The sequence below is a fragment of the Bubalus kerabau genome, chromosome 6 (assembly GCF_029407905.1).
Source record: "Bubalus kerabau isolate K-KA32 ecotype Philippines breed swamp buffalo chromosome 6, PCC_UOA_SB_1v2, whole genome shotgun sequence".
NCBI lineage: Eukaryota > Metazoa > Chordata > Mammalia > Artiodactyla > Bovidae > Bubalus > Bubalus kerabau.
The window spans coordinates 44,453,914-44,468,779 of NC_073629.1; positions in this window are offsets into that span (position 1 = coordinate 44,453,914).

Below are 14,866 nucleotides of genomic sequence, written 5' to 3' on the forward strand. Positions count from 1 at the left end.
GTCCATGCTGAAACTCACAGGCCTCTGCTGAGATTAATTGTCGGCAAACTCCCCTTAAGATCCGTGAATATAAAGTACTCTAGGGAATGCAAAAGATTATAGTCATTACCCCGATGAAAAGCTGAGCTAATTTTACCTGGTTCTGCTCCTCCGGTTTCAGGGAGTCTAGCTATTCCAAACCCATTACTTAGACGACACACCGTGATGACGACATCCAGAGTGTGATCAGCTGCTCATCAGATGATGGGCCCCCCAGGATTTCCTTTCCAGCTCACAGATATTCCTCTGGAATTTAAAACACCTTCTGAAACAGGGACCTTCCATCTCTTGTCAGTCATCCCTGCTTTGTAGCTGGTCAATCGCTGTCCCCAGAGGGTGGAAAGACATACAGCCTCAGACACATGAATCCACAGTGAGCCCTGTGGAGCCACAGGGGGAGAGGAAAGGGCAACAGGTGCTGGGACCCAGGGCACAGGCAGAAATGTGCTGCCACAGTGAGGGATTCGGGGTATGCAGGCAAACTACCTGCCGAGCAAACTAATTAAGTTTCACGTTCTTTTCCAGAGCTTTCTTCTTTTGTTTCTGTATGACTGGCAGACACCCACAGTATCGCTTGATTGTAGTATTACTTTCTTCATTACCAAGGCAGCTTTATTACCGAAACCCAGTGAAATATTATAAAGAAAATAGTCGTGATGTGTCACTAAAGAGCCCCAATGAAGGAAAAAAAATTCTTAATAAAAGATAGGTGATGATTTAGATCAAGGTTTCTTAACACTGGATACTGCTGTCTTTGGGATATAGCATGAAATTGGAAGGCAGTGGGGAAAGGATTTGGAATACAATGTTTTAGTTAAACTATTGTTTCAGTGCAAGGATAAAAGTGGGGAGTTGACGTTAACCAGAACTTAAATGACTGGCAGTATTCACTTAGGTAATACCTGTTAAAGGGACTGGCATTTCCTGAAGAGGAGGAGGAGAAAAAGGGCTAATAATTCCTAAAATCCTCCCCGCCTCCGAATGGTTAATCCTCAGGAAGCAGCTTCCTTGGGTCATTACTGCTGTGAGTGAGAGGGTAATTTACAAATAATGAAGGTCTGGTTCAAAGGCAGAGTGTATAGCACTGCACGGTAGCCCTGAGTGCCCACCCATCAAGATTTCTTTGAGGAAACTTGCCCTATCCGAGTCCTGTTCATGGTTCTTAATGGCAGAGATACTTGGTGTATTCTTTGAGGAGTTTAGTTTCACTGGTGTACACTAATGTGCAGAACTTGAGTGAAGTTTGGAAGATGAGATAAGAAAAGGGACTTATATGTTCAAGTATCAGCACAGAAAATCCATATAGTATATTAATTGTGTTTTATTCTTTATAAAGTGATTCCATCCTTCACTCTACAACTTTTTTTTTTTTAAACACAATTCTTTTTCTTAACTAAAATTGCCTTGCTGTGACTTGCTCACTCCATTAGAGAAAGCCTATTTATAACACATATTGCTTAGTGTGGATTGGAAATTCTGACTCATCCATTCTCATTTTTAATGATTACCTAGACTGAATATTTGCCTATTGGCAGCACTCAGTCTTTGCTATGGAAAAGGGACAGTGACCAAATTTTGGTTCTAAGGCGCTAATAAGAGCTAGAAATCATTTTGAAAACAATATTATGCTTAGCCTGTATCTCTAAGATGTTTTCCACCCTCTTGAGATGTAGTCTTGAATGTAATAATAGTGATAATAACATTCAGTGAGAACTTGCTTTGTACCAGATGGTGTAAATTCTTTACATATGTTGACACACTTAATTTTCAGAACAACCCAGTGAGCTAAGTCTTATTAGAAAGACCTCAAGGGAAGGGCTGAATGGCTATTGCTCTGGGTTTAATAGATGGATCAAGTGTTAAAGGAGGGCAGATTGATGCTGAATGTCAGGTGGTGGATGCCTTTTCAGATCTAGTTGCCCTGGCACAAGGTTCTGTTCTTGGGACAATGGCTAAGCATGTGAGGATTAAAGAGGTATAATATTGAGATGCAAGTGTGGGGAAACACTGTGGCCATGACTGAAATTTGGTCCAGTGTGGATGTCAGTGATCCCACATTAATTAATTAATAAAATAAAATAAATAAAATGCTCACCGCACTGATATTTGTCTTTTATTTTATTTGTTTTAATTTTCTTGGCTGCCCCACACAGCATGTGGGAACTTGGTTCCCAGACCAGGGATCAAACCCAAACCCCTTCCATTGGAAGGTCAGAAGAAGTCCCTGATACTCATCTTTTGGATAGTTCAGGGATTCTGTGACAGTGAACCCAGTTATAGGCCTAGTAGATTGATGGGTCTTTCCATTCTCTCCTTCTGCTAGCATTTAGGAGAACAAATGACCCCCTGAACTGAGCTGTGAAAGCCCTTAGAATTCTTGGATAATTCAGGGTTAGGATGGGATGCCGTTTTTAGGAGAGAGATGCTAGACTTCCTGCTAAGGCAGATACAGTTTCTGTCAACAAATTGGAAAGGTAAAATAAGTCTGACTATATTTATGCCAGAGGCTGGAGTTTCCTCTATGAATATCCATTTCTATGGGTCAATGCCTTGTCTAGAAATCGCCAATGATCTTCCATTACATATGGTACCAAACTTAAATTCCTCCCACCAGTCACCAGAGTCCTTTGCCTCTAGTTGTTCTTTTGGGATGCAGTATGGACATTCTGTTGAATCCAAGTACAGATCTTCCACTATTATGGGGTTATGATAAACTCATGGTCAAAAGAAAATATTGTAAATTGAAAATGGATTTAATACCCTAACCTACCAAACATCATAGCTTAACCAAGCCTACCTTAAATGTACTCAGAATATTTTTATTAGTCTACTTTTCACTAAAATCATCTAACAGAAAGCCAGTTTTTAGTAAAATGTGACTGTCTCATGAAATTTGTTGAATTACTGTACTGAAAGTGAGAAACAGAATGGTTGTCTGGGTGGAGAATGGTGGTAACTGTGTTGGTTGTTTATCCGCATGATCGTGGGGCTGACTGACAGCTGTGTCTCACTGACGCTGCCCAGTAACAGGAGGGGGCATCTACTGAATATCGCTAGTGTGGAAGAAGAGCAAATTTCACAATTTGAAATGTGGTTTCTACTGAATGCGTATCACTTTTGCACTATCACAAAGTTGAAAAATTGTCAAGTAGAACCACCGTTAGGTCCTACAGTCTCACTTCTGTTTCCAAAATATGCTGTGCTTCCTGACTTGAAACTTTGCTCATGATTTTTTCTGTATCTTCAAAAGGAACAGTTCCTCCTCTCTCATAATCCAGATTAAACTCCTCCACTAAAACCCCCTGTCCTTGGGGAAGTTTTTCTCTACTGCAAGCAAATCTCTTCCATCTCTAAATTTCTACAGCCTTTACTATCCACACTGGTCCTTTGTTTCCATGAGAATAAAGTGCTAGCTATCATTAATGACCTACTTTGTTTATTTATATATTTTCTTTTAAAAATTTTATTTACTTATTTATTTAATTTTTGGCTGTGCTGGGTCTTTTCTCGTGCTTTGCTCTGGTTACAGAGAGCAGGGTGGGGTGGAGTTGGATGAGGGGGTAGGGGTGGGTGTGGGGGGACTACTCTCCAGTTGCGCTACCAGGGTTTCTCATCTTGGGAGCTTCACTTGTTACAGAGCATGGGCTCTAGGGCACTCAGGCTTCAGCAGTTGTGCCTCCTGGGCTCTGGAGCGCAGGATCAGTAGTTGTGGCTTAGTGGATCGGTGTCCTGTGGGATCTTCCCAGATCCAGGATTGAACCCTTGTTTCCTGCATTGGCAGGCAGATTCTTTTACTACTGAGCCATCGGGGAGCCCTTTATCTTTTCTTTTTTTAACAAAGCTTTAAATTCTGAGAGCACAAGACTACAGAACTAACATTTCTTTTATATTCTCCAAGTGGCAACTTGATCAGAGGGAGGAAAACTATGCATTGAACCAGAAGATCTGGATTCCAGCGATGCCTCTGCCAATTTCCCATTGTGAGCTTAGGTGACTTTTTCAAGCCTCAGCTTCTTCATCTATAAAATGGACTTAATAGTCACTCTCTGACAGGGTTACTCCCAAGATGAAGCATGATAGGATATCTGAAAGTAACTGTGCAAGAACCAGGCACATGTAAATTATTAAGAATGTGTGATCATAAAATCTTTTGAAAATGAATGACTATTATGCGGTCGTATTTCCTTTTCTATTTAGTTAAGTAATTTGGCTGCTCCAAGTCTTAGTGGCAACATGTGGGATCTAGTTCCTGGACCAGGGATCAAACCTGGGCCCCCTGCACTGGGGTCATGGAGTCTTAGCTGCTGGACCACCAGGGATGTCCCCAACCATACTTTTCTAACTGCAAGAATTTATGCCATTTCAATATCTTTATTAGGGACAGCAGAATATCTTAGAATACTTTGTCTTCATTTTAAACTTCCCAGTGAAAACCATGACCTTCCTTTGAGCATCATTTGTTTTCTTAAGCAGCCTGGCCCCTGTAGTTAGTCACACCAGAGGTGTCCTATCTATCATCTTCAAGTTCTTTCCCCTGCTGTTCTCCTACATTTCCAATTTTGCGTGTTTGTTCTATATTGCTGCATAATAAATCACTCCAAAATGTGGTGCCTTGAAATATTAAGAATCACTTATTATCCCTCATTGTTTTGTGGAATTTAGGAGGAGCATATCATGACACTGCAAATCAGATGTCAGTGTGGCTCCCGTCATCTGACGGTTTAGCAGGGGCTGAAGATCCACTTCTAAGATGGTTTAGTTGCATAACTGTTTCCTGGGCACCTCAGTTCCTCTCCACATGGGCCTCTTCACAGGACCAGAGTTTCCTCATGGCACTGTACAGGAGGAAAATCTTTTTTTTTTCCCTTCTAAGTTCTAAGCCATATCAGAGATGTGCTATCTATCAGCTTCTAAATTCTAGTCTGGGGCACTTGTAACAAAAGACAGATTAACAAGAGAAAAACAGAAGTTTATTAACATGTATATCGTTGGGGAGAAAGAAAAATTCTTCCTCTACCTGTCTAGGTTCTTTGGCTGTTCTAAAAATAAAATTAACATAAGACAGATTAATAGGATGAAAATAAATTATTTACATATGTACAGGGACCCAGAAAGACATTGACACCTAAGGGCAGGTCTGGCCATTGTGGTTAATATATCCTTTTGAGCTAAGGAGTGGGATAGGAGCCTGGGGCTTCAAAGGGAGGAGGGTGATTCACAGGACAGTAAGAAAAGCACATTTGGTAATTGGGTATTTGTCTGGCCACCCAGATAGGTCACTCAGATAAGATGTTCTCTCTGGTGATACTGTCCCCTGGAGAAGGAAATGCCAACCTGCTTCAGTATTCTTGCCTGGGAAACCCCATGGACAGAGGAGCCTGGTGGGCTACTCAACTTAGTGACTAAACAACAACAACTGGTAATACTGTAGCTCTCTTCTGGGCTAGGTTCTTACTTAAATTGTCTACCTGTCAAAGTGGCATATTTTGGGGAGGCTGATTCTGAACCCCTTCAATATCTCACACTGTTCCTCTAGATCTGAAAACCTATGAACAAGTTTTCTGTCCCCTACAATGCCCAGTACCCAACAGTCATTAGAGAGCCACAGGATAATAGCAATTCAAACTTTTCAAAAAGGGCAAAAACACGAAACACACAGAGTCAGTGGTCTATAACACTTTTACATCCAGGTAGACACACATTGACAATTCTTAGATGAGTGCTCAGCTCTACTGCCTTGGAAGAATACTCCAAGACTCTTGCCTCTGCTACCTGGGCTCTGGATTCTGTCTTCTGAGCCCTCCTTCCTCTTCCATAAGAAATGGCTGGTATTTGCACTTGAGTGGTTTTCTCAACCTGCTTCTTGCCCATAGTGGTTCAGGGATCCGAAGGTCTCTCATTTACCGTCTCAGTCCCTTAAATTCAAGAAGACATAATTCTTTATACATTTTGTGAGTTTTTAGTGACTCAACTATAATCCACTCTATTAGACAAAAGGCACATGTACAGTTCTTTTCAAGATAGCACTCTCTTCACCTTGAGCTTCCTATGAGCGTACTAAGAGACATCACCTTTCAGGGTCTTAGAGGGATTTTTTTAAAGAAATGAATTTGTGAGACTTAGTCTCAGACCTTAGAGGACCTTTTGTCTGACTGAATAACTTTCCCAGGTACTGTCTTAGATCTTTCTAAGTTCTTAAAAAAGGATCTCATAATATTTTTACTGTATTTGATCTCTGTTCTGAAGTCTCTTCTTAATTTGAGAAGCTTGGAAGTGCTGAGAATAAGATTTCATTTTTGAACTCAGCAAGTCTTAGCTTCTTTTTACAGTTAAACATTGTTCTTCATTCATCTCTCCTGTTACATTTTACTATGAGGGACACAAAGAAGCCAGGTGGCGCTTTTAGCACCTTGCCTAGACATCTCCTTTGCTAGATTATTGAGTTCATCAGGTACACTTTCTGCTTTGCCCATCACTGCAGGCAGTAGACGCCTAAATTACCTGCCACTCCATTATAAGGACACTCTTTCCCCTAGCTCTCAATAACATTTCCCACGTTTTCTTTTTTCTTTTTCCTTTTAAACTAGACCTTATTTTTTAAAAAAAACAATTGTGTATGTGTGTGCTCTGTTGCGGCCTACTCTTTGTGACTCCATGGACTATGGAGTTCTACCAGGCTCCTCTGTTCATGGGATTCTTCAGGCAAGAATAGGAATGGGCTAGAATCACAGAAGAATTGTATGAAAAGTACTGAGAGTTCCCATGACCCCACTGTCCTCACATAGACACAGCTTCCCCACAATTGGCATCCCCTACCACAATGAGACATTTGTTACAGCTGAGGAACCTACACTGACACTTTACCACCCAAGATCATAGTTTATATTAGGATTCACTCTTGGTGGTGTATGTTCTATGGTTTTTGACAAGTGTATGATATTAGGATTCACTCTTGGTGTTGTATGTTCTATGGTTTTTGACAAGTGTATGATAACATGTATCCACCGTTATCCTATCAGGCAGAGGATTTCACTGTCCGTAAATGACAGAGGATGAGATGGTTGGTTGGCATCACCGACTCAGTGGACGTGAGTTTGAGTAAACTCCAGGAGTTGGTGGAGGGCGTGCTGCTCCATGCGGTCACAAAGAGTTGGACACAACTGAGTGACTGAACAACTGAACTGAAATCCTCTGTGCTCTATCTATTCATCCCTCCTTCCCCTCTATCCTCTGGCAACTACTAATCTTTTTACTGTCTCCATAGTTTTGCCTTTTCCAGAATATCATACACCTGGAATCACACCATACATAGCTTTTTTGGATTGGCTTCTCTCACTTAGTAATATGCCTTTAAGGCCCCTCCATGTCTTTCTATGGCTTAATAGTTCTTTTTTTTTTTAAACTGTGCGAAAATGTATATTTTTTTATTTTCATTGTCTGGCTGTTCCACAGTTTATCCATTTGCTCAATTTCTTTTAAACCCTCATTGAAATCCTCCCTCAGGATTTCATTATCAGTGTCTTCTAGGTCCCTTATGCTCTCACCAGCATTCTTCTCAAGATCCTTCTAGTTTCTGCCTGTCATCCCATCTCAAGCCGCTCTCCCATATTTCACATTTTTGTCACAGTAGCATTCCATTTCCAGGTTCTTAAATCTGTATCAGTTACAGTTTGATCAAAGAACAAACCTCTCTCTCTCTCATCTATATAATCTATATCTATTTCTATATCTCTTAGTATATAAAAATAAGCACACATTATAAAGGGATTTACTTCAGGAATTTGACCATATGCAATTTTGGAAGCTGATTGCACAATTTATAGGAGGTTTTTGTTTCTTTGTCTGGTAGAGGAATTGAAAATTCACATGTTGGGCAGTTGGAAAGGGATGAAAATACAAAATGGTCCTAAAGACAGATCTGCACTGACTTCCTGACACTAAGCTTTTAACTTGGGTGATGGGTGTATTCTGCAAGAGAAGCTGGTAACTTCTGTCACAGAGCTAAACCTGCACCTGTCCCAGGATTTGGAGAAGCTGAAGCAGGAGAAGTGTGCTTGGCTGCTGCCCTGTGCCGATCAGTGGAGCAACAAGAAAGACGTGCCCAGGTGCCGCAGCAAAGCCTTGTTTGGCCTTGACCTTTGCAGCACAAAAGGAGGATGACAGCTCTTTCTCTTTCACTTTTCCAAATGTCATGCACTATCTTTTGTGCTCCAAACTCACCTGTCCTAAGGAAGGGAATTCTTGGAAATTTACTTAAAGTGACAAAATGCAAACCTGATACACTCGACCATACACTCTATCTTGACCTTTTCCCCACCCTATACACACTTTGGGGCTTCCCAGGTGGTCCAGTGGTAAAGAATCCACAATGCAGGAGATGTAGAAGACAAGGATTCAATCCTTGGGTTCAGGAAGATCCCCTGGAGCAGGAAATGGCAACCTGCTCCAGTATGCTTCCCTGGAAAATTCCATATAGAGAGGAACTTAGCAGACTACAATACATGGGGTCACAAAGAGCCAGACACAACTGAGAATGCATGCATGCACTCATACATTCTTTATTTCTTTTTAACTGCAGGAAATTTGAAATGAGATGCACAATTTTTGTACATGGGATAGTTGAATATTATTACAGGACTTTTTTTTTTCACTTGTTCAACTCATTTAGCTCTCAGTAAATTTATTACAGCAGCTGTGTTAGACTTTTTCTAAACCCTTATTATATTTCAAACACTATTATTGCCTCATACTTCTCTCTCCTATTACTGATGAAAAATAAGGTGAAGGGATATAGGCTAGGCTGGTGGTTTTCAAACCTTAGTGTGGTTGAGATTTTGCTGGAGGCCTTATTAAGACAGTTAGGCCCCCCTCTCTCAATATTTCTGATCCAGTAGGTCTAGGTGAAGCCTAAGAATGTACTTCTAACAAGTTCTCATGGGATGCTAGACTCCAAAGATCTTTATGAACTAGGGATGGGGGATAGAGATTGAACCAGGATGGGCTAAGCATGGTACTATGGTAATGAGATTTGAGGAAAGAGCATGTGTTTTAAACTTTTGGTAGGCTCCCTTGGCCCTGGTGTCACACACCCTGCTATAGCTAGGATTAGCTATGGGGTTTCTAAGAGAAGCTGAAGATTATTCCATGTGTATTTTGGTTTTGGCAAAAAATAAGACGTATTTGAATGAATGCATATCTAGACCCTTAATGAAATGGTGAAGACATGAGGAAAAGAAATTCACATTTTGCCATCTTATTGTAGCCATCTGGAAATTACTTTGCTGTGTAGTATTTCATGTTTGTGGCAGCTAATATGAGTGCCCACCCCACCCACCCCCACCCCCGGCCTTGCAATCTGTTGGTGTTTAGACATGAGGTGTCCTCAAAGTACTGCAAATCCCTGGGGGGAATTTTCATTCTTTAAATAAATATTATTTTCCTAGTCTTTACCTAAATATGGAGAAGAATATTCTTTTTGCATCTGAGATTGTTGTCCATATTTGAGCATCTTGCTTCTCTAACATAATATATTCTGATGAAAGTAAGGGGTAGATTTTAGCAAAGGACACAGACAGGTATGATAAACTTTAGAGAAGCTTCACTGTTTAATGAAAAGAACACTGTCTAATGAAAAGAACACTAAGTTTCAGCTCCAAATCTGCAAATAACATGTTGCAACATTTGAGCAAGTCACTTAGATAATCTGGTATTAGTTTTCTGGACTGTAAAATAAAAGAGATGCATGAGATAATTCCAAAGGTACTAAGCCTAAAATCCAATGATGATTTTAATGGAAAACCAGTTCATCAAGTAACAGGATTGATGTCATTATTCTGGGAAGTAATACAGAGTCATGTTAGAAAGGAACAAATTTGCAAAGTCGATTGAAATAACCTACTGAAGCTTCAGAACCTTGATCTGAGTCTTATAGGACAAACTAATCTTCTAACTGGTTTTAAGTGAATTGAACTTCTTGAGGTAGGGTGAGAGGGCTGGCTCTAAGGCTGTGCACCTTGGCACACCAGTCTCTTGTTTAATGTCATTTCCTCTCAAGGGCCAATGCCAACAATCAGGCACACACAATGAAAGTCATTGAGTCAAAGTTTCAATGCTTAAGTGACTGTGGCAGGGTAAGTTTTGATGGTGGAATTTGATAAAGCATCTAGATTGTTCACTTAAAACCTGCATCAACTGAAACTTAATTATAAATAGCTCTGGACACATTTGACATTGAATGTACCCTGTGATGGCATCCTTTTGGAATTTACTTATATCATTTGGTGATGATAACAGCATGAAACATATTTTAACCTGATTTCTTCAGTGCAGAAACATTGAAAATTCATATTTTTAAATGGAGTAAGGGGCTTCCCAGGTGGCTCAGTGGTAAGCAATCTGCCTGCCAATGCAGAAGACATAAGAAACGCAAGTTTGTTCCCTGGGTTGGTAAGATTCCCTGGAGGAAGAAATGTCAACCCTCTCCAGTATTCTTGCCTGGAGAATCCCATGGACAGAGAAGCCTGGCAGGCTACTGTCCATAGGGTTGCAAAGAATTGGACATGACTGAGCACGCACACATACTCTCAAATGGAGTAAGCCATGTAATTTAATATTCCCGTGAATGATGTTGAATTCAAATATAGCTATTTTTTTTTTTTTTACCAAGGAGAGTAAAGGTTCACAAGCAAAGTTAGATTTAAAAAGCTTCTTTTTATTTCTTCTGTCTTAAATAGTGAGCAGAAGGAGAAAGCCAGAAGAATCAGTCCAAGAGGGAGAGATGTACATTTATAGGGTTTTGGTGAGGTAATTAGGTCAGTTCTTGAAAAATCGTGGTTTTGGTGCACTTTGCCTATCCAAGCAACTTATTCATTTAAATTATTTATTTATTGATTTTTGGTTATACTGGGTCTTGGTTGCCATGCATGAGCTTTCTCTGGTTGCGGTGAGTGAGGGCTATTCCTTGTTGTGATGCATAGGCTTCTCATTGTGGTGGCTTCTCTTATTGCACAACGTGGACTCTAGGCACACGGGTTTCAGTTCTTGGAGCAGTTGGGATCAGAGGTTGTGGCACATGGCTTTAGTTGTCTGAGGCATGTGGAATCTTCCCAGACCAGGGATAGAACCCATGTCCCCTGCACTGGCAGGTGGATTCTTATCCACTGTACCACCAGGGGAAGTTCTCCAAGCAGTTTAATAAAGGTCTTCCAAGTGTAAAGAACCTATGTACTGGAATCTATTCTCAATGCCTTTGTGTTTTTCAGCTAGGATATAAATACATGTGATGAATTTTGATGGTAATATGGAAAAGTAAAAAAGAACCCTGAAGTGAGAATGGTCCAGAAAGAGAGGGTTTAAGGAATACTTAAAGTCTCAATCACTCAAGAGTGTATATTTTTATAGACAGAATAGTTCCAAAATAATATAGAGTATAAGCCATGTTTTTTTGTAATTTTACAAAAATTTGCAGGGAGTTATCATCTCTACTATTAAAATAAAATTAAAAAACCAAAATCCTGAGCTTTAGTGTTTAAATAACTTATGGTGAATGGCGAGTATAGGATTCACACCCAAATCTACTAATGCCAAATCTCATCCATCGCACCTTGTTCCCTCTGATTTCAAGACCGGGAACAGATTGCCAGATATAGCCCCTTAAATCAGTAGCCTCTTCATTAATCTGGGCCATTAGAAAGTTCCAGTCTAAATATAAACACTGCAAAGGAGTGTTTTGGCTATAACGCCCCTCCTCTCTTTTTTCCCTCCCTTCCCCTCATCCCTGAAGAATAAGGAGAGAGAAATTTATAGAATTGTAGTCTTTGCAGAACCAAGTTGGCTGATTCATGAGTCTATGATCCTAAAAATAGAATCTGGTAGAAGGAAGAAGTATGGATAGTTGTGCAGAATGCCTTTACAATGCCTTGATTATTGATTAAAATATGATTTTAACAGGACTGGTTACATAATTTTCAGGGTTCAGTGCAAAATGAAAACGAAGGCTCTCTGAATAATTCAAAAATTGTTAAGAATTTCAAGAGAGAGACAGCAGAGGGTTAAACCAACACAGGGCCTCTGTAACTCTGGAGACTTTGTGACTGCGCGAGGTTGCGCATCTCTGAAATGGGTCCTGGATCCTGATTTCAGAGAAGAAATTACCTCTCAGTTGTTTTGATTGATCCACATTGATATAATGATCCAGCTTGATATAATGATTAAAAGATTATTCCCATTAATAAAGTTGCCAAGTGAAGAGCATAGTTCACATTGTAAATTTAAAAATTTTAGTCTGTGTAAAATGTATAGGCACAGACAAGTTCTAGAATGGTTAGGTCTACAGTTTTGTATTTTCTTGGTGGGGGGAGACAAAAGTGGGAGAAATATATTTTAATAAATACATTTAGAATTAAAGTCCATTATTATCTCAGCTGTTCAGAAATTGCATGTGAGTTCATGAACAGAGGAGGACAATACCTTTATTTCTATTGATAATCTACAATATTTTTCATCTTCTCTCTTTGAGGGATACAATGAAAGAGATAGGCAGCATGTAAATTACACAGCTGAGTATTTGAAAATGTCTGCTTATTTGTCATTGGACTTTCTGACACTGTACAGTAAAGTAAATAAATGGAAGAAATGGTCTTGCATTTCGAAGAAATGACAACTTAGTTTATATTTCAGCAAATAGATTTAGAAAAGCACTTAAAGTGTGTGGTTAGACTTAAAGAAGATTCAAGATGATATGAGAATAACTTGCAGATATTTTAGGAATAATTTAATCAGGAGGTCAGTTGAAAAGTGCTGTGTAAGATATATGATCTACAGAAGAAGTCTTCATTGATAATTATGAGAAATCATTATTTAGTTTTTTTTTAATTAATGATGTAGTTTCCTTATCTTTGAGAAGCATGATGCTTTAAAGTAGGACAAATAGGCTGCTTATTAATATTTATAGAATTTTAATATGCTTTCTAGAGAATTACATTATTCATCTGAAATTAGATTGTCTTTATGAATTACCAACTTGGTTATAAACATCCTCAGGACAAAACCCATTTAACCCGGTAATTCTGTGTATAAGTAATATAACACTGTTTACAAATGATGTTAACTGCATATAATTGGCCTGAGATCCTCCAGTCACCAGTGGTTGTAGATCTTCTTAGATGAGCTTTTAACTATGGTTTCTAAAGTTTAAGTTTTAAAGTTAATGACTATCACAATAAGTTTAGTGATTCATCATCTTGTATAGATACCAAATTAAATAGAAAAAATATTTTTTCCTTGTAATGAGAACTTTTAGGATTTACTCTCTTAACACAACTTTCATACATAATATCTAACAGTAGTAATTATATTTATCATGTTGAATGTTACATCCTCAGTATTTATTTATCTTATAATTGGATGTTTGTACCCATTGACCACCTTCATCCAAATCCTTCTCCCCTGTATGTGTTTTCTGAAGTATAATTGACCCATAACACTATATTAGTTTCTGATACACATCTTAGTGAATCAGTAGTTCTATGCATTTCGAAACAAGCACCACAGTTAAGTCTAGTTACCACTTATCCCCATACAAAGATATTACATCATATTGACTATATTCCCCACACTGCCCATTTCATGTCTATAACTCATTTGTTTTCTAACTGTGTGTTTTTACCTCTTAATCTCCTTTACGTAGTTCTTTCTTCCTTCCAGCCTCCTCCCCTCTGGAAATCACCTGTTTGATTTTTCATCTGTGACTCTGTCTCTGTTTTGCTATGTCTTTTCATTGGTCTTGTTTTGTAGATTTCACATATTAGTGAAATGATATGGTATTTCTTTCTCAGTCTGACTGATTTCATTTAGCATAATACCCTCTAGTTCTACATATTGTTGCCAATGGCAAAATAACATTGTTTTTGATGGTGGGGTAATAGTCCATGGTATACATACACCATATCTCTCTGCAATGTGAAGCTGGAGCCAGGGGGATCCTAAGCTTGCTTCCTTCTGCTGCTGCTGCTGCTAAGTCACTTCAGTCGTGTCCGACTCTGTGCGACCCCATAGACGGAAGCCCACCAGGCTCCGCCGTCCCTGGCATTCTCTAGGTGAGAACACTGGAGTGGGATAGGGCTAATCTACTGGTAGGTGGGACTTAGTCCTAGGGTGGTGGTGGTGGTGGTGGTTTAGTCACTCAGTTGTGTCTGACTCTTTGTGGCCCCATGGACTATAGCCTTCCAGGCTCCTCTGTCCATCAGATTTCCCAGGTAGGAATACTGCAGTGAAACGAATCGCCAGTCCAGGTTTGATGCAGGATACAGGAAGCTTGGGGCTGGTGCACTGGGATGACCCAGAGGGATGGTATGGGAAGGGAGGTGGGAGGGGGGGTTCAGGATTGGGAACATGTGTACACCTGTGGCGGATTCATGTTGATGTATGGCAAAACCAATACAATATTGTAAAGTAATTAGCCCCTAATTAAAATAAATAAATTTAAAGTTAAAAAAAAGAAAAGGAAAAAAAACTGTCTGAAAACAGCAAAAAAGAAAAACAAAAACAAAAACAACTGGACTATTAAAAAAAAAAGAATACTGCAGTAGGTTGCCATTCCCTTCTCCAGGAGATCTTCCCAACCCAGGGATTGAACCTCTGTGTCCTGCATTGCAGGTCGATTCTTTACCAACTGAGCCACCAGGGAAGTCCTGGGGTGGCTGGGATTAAATGGGGGCCTACAGCTACTGCTCATGGGTGGGCCTTTGTCCCTACAGGGCTGACTGCTTGGCTTTGGGAGGGTTGTCCCAGGACAAGTGCTGACTGACTCATGGGTGGGGCCAGGTCC